Source organism: Lampetra fluviatilis, chromosome 18 (assembly GCF_964198595.1).
Source record: "Lampetra fluviatilis chromosome 18, kcLamFluv1.1, whole genome shotgun sequence".
NCBI lineage: Eukaryota > Metazoa > Chordata > Hyperoartia > Petromyzontiformes > Petromyzontidae > Lampetra > Lampetra fluviatilis.
In genome coordinates this window covers 2,547,138-2,558,002 of record NC_136292.1, presented here as the reverse complement: position 1 = coordinate 2,558,002, position 10,865 = coordinate 2,547,138, and the positions used below count along the sequence as shown (strand labels likewise).

The following is a 10,865-nucleotide window of genomic DNA, read 5'->3' as shown; positions in this document are numbered from 1 at the left end:
GTGCACCGTTCAAGTCACTCCGGTAGGCCCACGATATCGCATCTCCTCAGTGGCCAAGTGGCCAACGGCACGAGGCTGCAACTCATTGAAGTTCTGGGTTCAGATCCAACATTTTAGTTTCGTTTTTTTGTTGCTCGTTTGAATGACGAATAGAACTAAATTAGAAACGCTGACGAGTTTTTTGTTTCAAAATAATTTAGTAAAAAATATATATACGTGAAATGTTTCAAACAATAATAAGATAACCGGAACAGTTGCATGCATGCCTAGAACGTTATGGCGAGGTGGATAAACTTTTGCTACTGAAGCTGATGACCTGGGTTCAAATCCCACTATATTTTACATATTTTTTTGGCTCAATTACTAGAGATAGAGAAAGTTAAACGTTTCACTTTTTTTTATTACATTTTGAAAAAATACACCTGAACCAACTTCTTAAACGTCGATGATTTAATAACCGGAACACTACTAGCAACTAGAAAGCCACTGTGGTGTAATGGATCACTTTGCTGCTTTATAAGTTGGCGACCTGGGTTCAAATCCCAGGTTAAATAGTTGCTAATTTACAAGACATGCAGTAGGTTTGCAGTCACTGGGGGCGCGCAGAGATGATTGTGAACACCCATATGTGTGGAACTCCTCTGAATAATACAGGACAAGTCGGCATACGGCGAAGTTGGAGATCGACCCCCCCCCCCCCCTCGTGACACGACTTGACGAATGTTGTTCACAAGGCTGGCAGACAGAGACCTGCAACCAGACATGAGAGAGAGAGCCTCCTGATGGGTGCAGGTGGAGAGGCGAACACAGGAATGAGGCGACCTGGAAGAGAGAAGGAAAAGGTGACATCTTTTTTTTTTCTGCCACTGAACACTTTTTGGCCACTAGAGGGCGCTGTTTCACCACTAGGGGGCGCCATTTCTCCCTAGGGGGCGCTGTTTCATTACATTACCCATTGGAAATGTGATTTTCTTGCAATTACACGGAATAAACTGGTTTTTTTTGCAAATTAGGCTAGAAGCTACCCGTTTTGTGCAAAATCACGACGAAATATGCCCCTGAAACAAAAAAAAACGACAAACACACTTACAACGGTGATTTAAAGACACGATTTGCTCTGCTTTCCTGTAATTCGGCATGCAAACTTGCTGTTTTCCCGCCGATAACGTATATTTAAAGCAAAAGTAACATTTATCTTAAACATACAATACCGTGAAATATCCAATAAACTAAATGTAGGTGCTTAAATCTTTAAAGCCTGTAAACGGACTGAGCGGTGTAGTGACTAATAGCTCATTAATAACCCCAATGACCAGCACAGACTAGTAGACACTCATCCAGCAGTGGATTGATTTAAAAGTGGTCGCCTACATACAACAACCAGTAAAAGCGATTCGAGCGAAGTGGAACAATACCACACATACTATATCCACACTGTACTTTTTATTACTCTAAAAAAATGCAGATTAAAAAGTTAGTGCTAACATTTTCACGGAAAAAACAAGACTAAAACCCATGATTCATTAACAAAGATGTCTAAAATGCAAGACGTCACGTAAAATATCAAATCTCCATTACAAAATCAGAGTGAGAAAACCACTTGAATAAACATCCATAAACCATTCTCTACCCTCTCCCCATCTCTCTCCCCTGCCAATGCTCTCCCGTCTCTTCCACTCTCAATGCTGCCCTCTCAACTCCCTCCTCTCGCCATGCTCTCCCATCTATCTCACGTCTCATCATCCTCCCCCTCGCAATGCTCTCACCATCTCCCTCCCCTCTCCATTCTCTCCCATCTCGCTCGATCCTCTCACCTCGCTCCACTTCCCATGCCTCTCCCGCTCCTCTGCACCCTCTGCTCCTCCTCCTGTGCAAATAACAGAAGTACTTTCTACGTGACTTTACCGAAAAAACCTAAGAAGATGATTCCTTGCAGTCACGAAAGCTTCAAATCTAGAACAGAAGCACCCCTTCACGATGTCTCTTGATAACCCTGCCGCCCTCTGCTTGTTGTTGATCCACGCACCTTGCTCCGCCGAGGATGTCGCTGCGAGTTTCGCCCTCTGGCGGCACGGCAGACGGCGGCAGGCTGCTGCTGCTGCTACAGAGCCGAGATGGAATCCCCCGGGGGGGCTTGCATCTGGTTGGTGGCACACGGAGGATCGGAATATTTATGAATCCTGGAGGAATTCGATGAGCTCCAGAGCTCTTTTTCACAGATGTCCAGTAGGCGCGGGTCAGCAAGTTACAACAATAAGCAATACGAACACACGATATGAGTGCAAAGTATAGGAAAAGTACGCAAATCACTATTATATGTTTATTTTACCAGCTAAGGCACACTGATCTATTATGAGATGCTACCTTGGTGTAATGGTTGGCACACTGATTCAAAGGTTGCTGATTCAAGTATTTTTTTAAAAGTGTATTCATTACAATGTTTTTTTAGCAGGTTAGCTCCACTGAGCTATGTAGCTGTTTTTCATGAAGCGATAGCTGAACGAAGTGGGTGGGTTATCATGTGGACATTTTTATCAGCCAAATAATCTAAATGCATTGTTCAACCGCCCGTGTCTCCCCGCCTTGAGAGTGGAAATAACCCCCTTGGATGTGCTCACTAGGGTCCGTTCGCCGCTCTCGCCTCGTTTTAAATAAAGAGACTCATTCGCTACAGACTCCGATTCGGGCACTGGCAGATCCAAACAGAATTCAATAAGATATAGGGGCTGTGATGTGAGATTACTCGCTAACGTTATTATTGTTGTTTTTAAAATATATGTTTACGGTTACAATATTGCCCCTGAACGAAATCACACAATCTGATCAGATTTAAAAAAGCTAAGCAGGCTTTGAGTTTTAAAAGTACTTGAATGGATCACTACCACGCATAACATGCATTAGAGGCTGCTTGGCTCTGATGGGTAGCAGCAAAGTCAATTCTGCAACCATGATGCTGCAACACGTCCATGCTTCCTGCCATCACCAGCCAACACCGACCAGTGCGGTGAAGTATGGTCAAACAATGCCCATAACCAACACGGAGTGGTTATTGCCCTCTAATCACCAGTAAATTAACAAAAATATCTGTACACGTACTGTATATGTTTAGGGGTAATTGTCTACATATTATGAATGATTCAAATCTGATTTTCGTGTGTTTTTCCATTACTGTCTGTAGCTATGTGTGATTGTTTGGCAACTGCAGTAGTCTCATTTTTCAGGCCTAGTCGGTCCTGCAAGGGATGCCATCGTCTCTGTGCGTCTTCTACAGGAGAGGTGGAGGGAATTTAAACGAGGCCTATATATCTGCATTATTGACTTGGTTTAAGGCCTTTGATACAATCAATAGGCCAGGGCGCTGGGTTGTTTTTCGTGCTTTCAGGGTCCCTGACTCTATTCTCACAATCGTTAAGGACCTTCATGATGGTGGGCAGGCCTGGGTAAAGTTACGTGGCCAGAAGTCAGAGCCATTCCCTGCACACGTTGGGATACAAAAGGGTTGTTCTCTGGCTCGGACATTATTTATTATCTTCGACCACGTAGTACGAGACGCTTTTCAAGGCTGCACCAGAGGAATTAATATCTGGTACAGACACAATGGGAGGCTGATCTATGCCCGGGTGCAGTCAAGGGATGGCACCCTATTGGTCAACCATGGTATGTATGCTGATGGTCCGGCAATTGCTCCTCGCTCTGATGAGTTTGAGGCGCTGCTGCTGAACCTGGAGTGTGCCACTACGAGGTGGGGACTTACCATTAGCACCACCAAACTAAACACCTGCCTGGATATTTTGTGTCATCCAATACCGTTTCAACTCCATACGAGTGATGGGGCAGGTGTGGAGAGTGGAGAAGTTTACTTACCTAAATCGTGTGATTATGACTAATTACGGTTTGGCAGCAGAGGTTTCACTCCAAATCAGCCGAGCGGCATTATCTTTTCAACAACTGCGTAACGCTGTGTGGAAGCTATCTGGTCTGCCACTCCACAGGAAGCTCCGGGTCTTCTCGGCCACAGTCATGCCCTCTCTTCTCTATGCTTGCAAAACGTGGACCCCTCTAATGGAACATCTGCGTCGGTTTAAAACATTCAGGCTGGCCTGTCTACGATCCATCCTGCGTTTAACCAGGCTGGATTGTGTGAGGAGCTCACAAATCCTTGAAAGATCTAGGATACATTCCTATCAGTGAGCTCCTCCGGCAGGCGAGGCTGCGTTGGCTGGGTCATGTAGCCCGCATGCCCAGCCACCGCATGCCCAAGCAGCTTCTGTTTTGGCCGTATAGAGGGGCATAAACGGGCACGACGCGGGCTGGAGAAGACATGGACTGATGCGGTACAGGAGGATGTGGAGCTGAGTGGACTTGCCGAAGACCGATACCAGCGGTGTCAAGATCGCCCTCTATGGAGGAGGTTCATGAATTACGCTACTGGGCAGTCGGACGCAGTCGCCCTCCAACAACAACGGAGGGGCAGAGAAGCGACCCTCACAACGAGCAGACCGCCAGGCGGCTACAATGCAGCGAGTTGGCGCAGTAGGGGGCACAGGTGGTGCATCTGCCAGTCATCTCAGTCAACCCGTGACACCTGGGTCCGTCCCGTTACCTCCTGTCAGTCAGCGCGCCTTCGACACTTCACGTGGCCTCGGAGTGTACCTTGCCTGGCACAAGCGCCATGGAGACGTCACCGCCACTTAGTGGCGAATTGCGGGTGTTGTACGAGTTAAATGTATGGACGCGAAGGTACGTGTTTAAGCCAGACTGCTTTACGAAGCACACTCCTTGTGTGTGTGTATCTATGAAAGTGATCCGTGTACTGCTGGTACACACACTCGTGCATTTTGTCCGTCTTTAGTATGTGGTAATTTCAAAATTCATTTCTCCAAACTCGTTACCCAGATCTCAATGATGACACAACCTTGAACCTCCCACGAGTATATAGGCGTTTCACATGCGTCAACATAGACACGGAAACGCCTCTATTAGCCGTTCACTGGGTCTAACTAGATTCATGTACCCTGGAGCTTAATGAGCTTCCATGGACTCAGAGAGCGCATTAATTGGGCGTTAAGCGGTTAACATCTGCCTGAATGAAGATTAACACCCGCACTGCTAGAGGCACATCTAGAAATGTTTCAAAGAGGAGGGCACCCCCACAATTACATTGCACAGAGGGCCCTACATTAACAATAATACATTAAATCCACCTTCTATGATACATATATACGTGTTTGAAATGCAATTGTTTGGGGTCTCCAGGAGGGGTCATCACCCAGCCCCCTCTACCCCCCCCATCCCACCCGCACCACCCCCCGTTGTTGGACACGCCACTGTGCTCGAGTGACGGGGCTTGGTCTTGACCGACACACTGGAAAGTTAGCACGTGTGCCCTCACCGCAGATCACGTGCCCTTGCACACGTGGATGGCCATTCAAGTTGACTCTTGGGATGCAACCGAGATGCCCTTTAATCCCTACGCTAGTCCACGTATGTTTGACCACCGTAGTTCGAGAAGTCTTTCATGGCTGTAACCAGTGGAATTTGCATCTGGTGCAGATGCAAAGGGAGACAAATCGATACCTGCGTACATACAAGGGATGACTTCCTACTAATAATTGCTACGTATTGGTCCTTATTCTGGTGACTTGCTGCTCATTCTGAGTAGGTGGAAACTCCTGCTCAACGTGAGCTTGCCACGTAATAAGAAATAGGCGCTGACCATCACATCCACCAAAACAAAGCAACTGCACCGGTAATCTGCCTAATCACGCACTCCATCCCCTCAGCCATCCACGAGTTATGGAGTGGTTGTGGAGGACTTTACGTACCTGAGCAGTGTTCAACATTGCCAGTTCCGGCTTGGCAGTAGAGGTCTCGCTCAGAATCAGATCAGCAGCAGCAGGATCTCATTATCTGTTGCATAACACTGGAAGTTGCCTGGCCGGTCGCTTCACACGAAGCCCCGCCCTCTTATTCATGCCTGCAAAATTAAAATCCCGAACCAAAAACACTCGTGCCAGCTTGAAGCTGTCAGACTGGTCTGCATATGATCCTTCCGAGGTTTAACCAGACTGGATTGTTTTTTTGTAGAGCTCACAGATACTTGAAAGATCTGGACATAGGCCCAACGGTAGACTCCTACAGCAGGAAATAATGCATTGGCTCGAATGCCAGACACCAGATGCCCGAGCAGCTTCTGTTTGGCTGGTTAAGTCGACTGAATGGGCACAGCACAGGCTCCATAATAGATGGGTGGATCTGGTACAGGAGGACTTGGAGCGGAGTGGACTCACAGATGATGGGTATCCGCGGTGTTCAGATCAGCCTCTGTGGAGGGGGCTCATGAACTACGCTACTGGGCAGTTGGAGGAAATCACCCTCCGAAAACAAGGAGGTGGAAGCGATACGCACACAACAACGAGTAAAGCACCGGGCAGCTGAAACACGTCCAGTTATGCGCAGTGGGGAGCACAGGCGGTGGACCTGCCAGTCATAGTAGTCACGTGACCTTGATGCTTCAACACGTCTCATGATCTTCATCGAGGTGAGCTTTTGACACTTCGCGTAGCCTCAAGGAGGACCAAGCCTGACACGCGCACCAACGTGACATCACCGCTACTTAGTGGTGAACGGAAGTCATGTGTATGCGAGATGGATATACATTAAATTGGCTAAAATTGATTTGAAGTGCTGATAAAGCAACATCGGAGTGCATATGTAGAGCGTTTAGTTCAGTATACTGGACTTGTGTGCGGGATGGGTTATGGCGCAGTGGGTAATGTACTGCACTGTGAACCCAGAGAACTGAGCTTGATTCCTGGCCACGACTATCATCACTGGAAAATGAAATATGTTACCAGTCCTGGGCCCTATTATCCCACCAATCAGCACTTACCAAAATGTTCAAGTTTGGTCAAACAACTCCCACAATTGACACGGCATGAAGAGCAGTTCATCCCGCTGTGGATTAGCAGAGGCGTATAAACTATGACTGCTGTTATCATGGCCGATGGTGACAGCCAAGAAATGGAATGCATCCAAGGGACCATCCATCGAGGAGATGGAGCGATGAAATCAGATCGCGTGCAGGTGCTGGGTGGATTGTTAAAGAGTGCAGAATCGTGAGAATTGGCGACGGCTTGGGGATGCCTTCATCCCACCGTGGATTGATCATTGCGGACAATCATGATGTCCGTCGCTGAGCCAACTTCGTTCATGCCCTGCACCCCAACGGGCAAGACGCAATCTTCACTCAGAGCGCAGCGACTTCACGCACCGCGAGGAATTTGACGACAATGCCAATGGCATCATGGTGACAGCATCACTGTCATCCCATCGGGGCTGATTGTGGGAATACAAATTCCTGACCCACGAATTGCCGACGCTCCTCTGAAAAATGTTTTTTTATAAAAAAAAACGGGAACACGTGCTGAGGCTGAGAGGCAAGAGATCAAAGGGCGCAGTAATGGCATCAATATGAAATAGAACAAAAGCAGTCTTCCCGATTCTCTGTCTTGTGCATTCGGCACGGACTTGAGTGGTATTCTGTTATCAAAGGATCAGTTAAGTCATGCAGAATCCTGATAATTAGTAAGCCACACCTAAAATTGTAACCTCACCAGCTCTCATGGACTGTACGCTCAGAAGACACGCACATATGTTATAGAAAAACGTTGTAATATTCTAGCTAGACAAGCTATAATAAGTTAAATATGTAGAACAAGTTAAAACATATCTAAGCTCATAAAATTGCAGTTCTACGTACATAATTTTCTCTCAAGCAATAATTATACCATTTTTGGCTTGTCTGCTTATTCAAGGCAAAAATAATATGTTGTACTGATAGTTTGGATTCATTTTGGAGTAATCCACCCTGAGGCATGTTTAAACATTTAGAGTAGTTAAATCTTCCTCTGCACTCACGTGTTTTTCAAATACTACAGCATTGTAAAAGTGGCAATATTTCCAGTGAAACATCCAAAACTCGTAATTTTTAAATTAGTTCAGCACATTTGTAAAAAAAAGCTTTTAGGGCCCATTCAAATACTGTAGAAAAAACATGATGTTGACCGGTAAACATGTTTTTTAAAGCATATTTTTATATAGCATGTCGGATACAGTAATGCAGGATGATCATCATATTTACCATCGTCTTTATCAGGCACAATTTATACAATAAAACACACATTTACGGTTGCATTGGTCATAAGCCAGTGAATGTAATTTACAAAAGAAAAATGAATTGTTGAACATAAAACCACTGAAAGAAAACACTGTTAAAACAATTTATGCAAAAAAGTATAAATTTTATGCTTCACATGAAAACATAAAATAAATTAACGAATTCATATGTATATGCAAAGCCATAAGTTCCCCACTATTCAACATAAATGTTTGAATGCATTCATACACTCGTCGATTCAAATTGATTCTCACCTCCATGACATAAGCATCAAAGTGTTGTACTATTAGCGAGCACCGGGTGCTCATTTAAGGCTGAGTCGACCTATGAGAGGCCCATGACCGGTCCAGATACCACTCTTCACTGATGTTAGCTGTGGCTGGAAATCAAACTCAGATCGCAGGATTTGCTGTGCAGTGTGCTAACCACGATGCCGTACTGCTCCCCACAATTCACATTGCTTTCATGTATTGCCATTGCAGATATATTTTTTTGTTTGAATTATCAACGTTAAGTATGCTGTTTATAATGGGTTTCCATGACCCCTGCAGCCACGAGAAGCACTACACTCATCCCAATACGATATTTAGAGAAAATATTACTATATTGAATTGTGATCTCAAATCAAGCCAACTGTTCCAATCGCATGGGGACAAATCATTACACGACTCGTATCCAATCGTTGTTTTTATAGTCAAAATAAACATTGACATGTTTTACTCTCATCGAGGCCGAAGTGCGTCTGTGCTTACACGTGGCTTGATACCCATCTCTGTTGATGGTTCTTAGCCAGTGGTGGACATTCTCCATTCCTATGGCAGGGGCCAGTATACAGAGAGGACAACGGTTGCCAATACGTTGAATGTACTGTCCATCGTAACCTTACCATGATGAACCAAATCGACTCTAGACCTTCCATTTGCGAAATGGAATACTCTGCCAAGATAAACAACCGAACATGTCCACCACTCCAGCCTGAATCAAGTTTCTTACACCCCCCGCGCCAGCCGACCCCTCCCCTCCCCCGCCGCCTCTGTCCACCCTGCAGGAGAATTGCCTCGACCTCCGTTGTTCTATCGGCGTGTGATAGGATACAACATGCAAACCCATCCCTGTTCAGATCGAGAGTCTAACGGTGCTGTGTTTCGTCAGCTTTGTTGTATGGTGCGGACGCCTGGACATTGCTTCAAGGTGATTTCGATCGGCTGCAGTCCTTCGGCATGCGATGCCAAAGACGACTTCTTGGCATCCGACGGTTGGACTTGTTCAGAAATGTCACCGTTGCATCCGCGACCGGCCTCCTAGCGATTGCGAGCTTAGTACGACGATGAAGACGGCCGTCACTTTGTGTGAACACGTCGCACGGGCCGTCTTGATGCGCAAACTCCGTTTTGAAAAAATGCGCGCTTCAGTTTGGATGTCGCCGTTCGAAGCGGACTGCGACCCTCGAATGAACAGTGCCACCCACGTGATCCGTGCATCAAACAAATCACTCGAGACACGCCAGGGTATGGCAGCATGAATGCTGTCGAAAGAGGTCACGCTTTTTGCACAACGGCCCTTCGCTATACGTGATGAATACAATTGTAAGATGTCTGCGCAGTGTGGAAGAGTAGGCCAAATACCCTCGAGAGAAGCCTCTAGTGGAGGTCCTGATGCCAGTGGTGGCAAGAGCGAGCAATTGCAGTGCTGCACCTTTGTCGGTACAGTTGGTGGCATGAGCAGCCTAAATCAAAGTGTCAAGTGATACAAATCAAAGGCCGCTCATGTCTTTCAAGATGTTCCAATGTTTCGTTTGAATCCTCTTGCACGATAAAGATTATGGACAGTTGTAGAGAAACATACTGCAGTAGTTCAGTAAAAAAACAATTAAAGTTATGAGTGGACGATTTATGTATTTCAGCTGACAAAAAAAAATCGCCTTAAAATTGCTGAGGCAGTCTTAATGAGATTTACAACATCTGTTTGGTTTTTTAAAACGGCTATGCACGTGGTAAAGGTCAGTGAGTTATTGACAATTTCCGAAGTCAAGATGCCATTATATGCCCAATTGACGCAGGAATGTCTAATATCCTTGCATTCTGAAACGGGAAAATGGCTTTAACGTGGCGTGCCTTTGTTCGAAAAGCTGAATTTAATTGTTTGCTTTTCAAATTATATTTGTTTCAGCGTGGCTATTGCTATATAAACAACATTTGGAGAGTTACGTTAATAAAAGAGTAATCGGGTTTTAAACGCAATGTATTGTAATTAAAATTGTAGTCCTTTCCAAGTAATACGATTACTCATGAAATCGTATTAATCCCCTCTCGCCTCTGTCCACCCAACAGTAAAAATGGGTTAACCGCAGTTAGTCGATTAGCAGGCCGCATGTGGTGGGGTAAAGTTTGGTTATTTCAACTCCTCTTTCAGCATGGAAGAATCGGCCAAACACTCTCTAGGGGGCAGTATAGATGGTGATGCTGGACTGAAATGACAACTCCTCTAGCGCCGACACATGGCAAGGCATGACGAAATGGACACAACGTGGTTTGTTGATTTGGCAGGTCGTGTGTGGTGGGGTAAAATGTGGGAACTCCTACACCTTCCAAGACATCTGGCCAGCATGGGAAAAAATTGAACGTTATATTTGTAGAGCGTTCGGCTTAATTTTAGAACTTTCGTGACTGCAGGAATTATTATTTGG

The 10,865-nt window shown here is 45.7% G+C and overlaps 1 long non-coding RNA gene across 1 annotated transcript in view; it reads right to left on the bottom strand.

Moving 5' to 3' along the window:
* Positions 1-689: 689 nt before the first annotated feature.
* The window catches only part of LOC144937088 (uncharacterized), an 84,539-nt gene continuing 74,363 nt past the window's right edge, over positions 690-10,865 (bottom strand). The window contains exons 2-3 of the long non-coding RNA XR_013637567.1: positions 2,027-2,140; positions 690-822 (exon numbers count right to left, since the gene is read on the bottom strand). This is a non-coding gene — a long non-coding RNA (uncharacterized LOC144937088). The remainder of the gene's footprint in view (positions 823-2,026; positions 2,141-10,865) is intronic.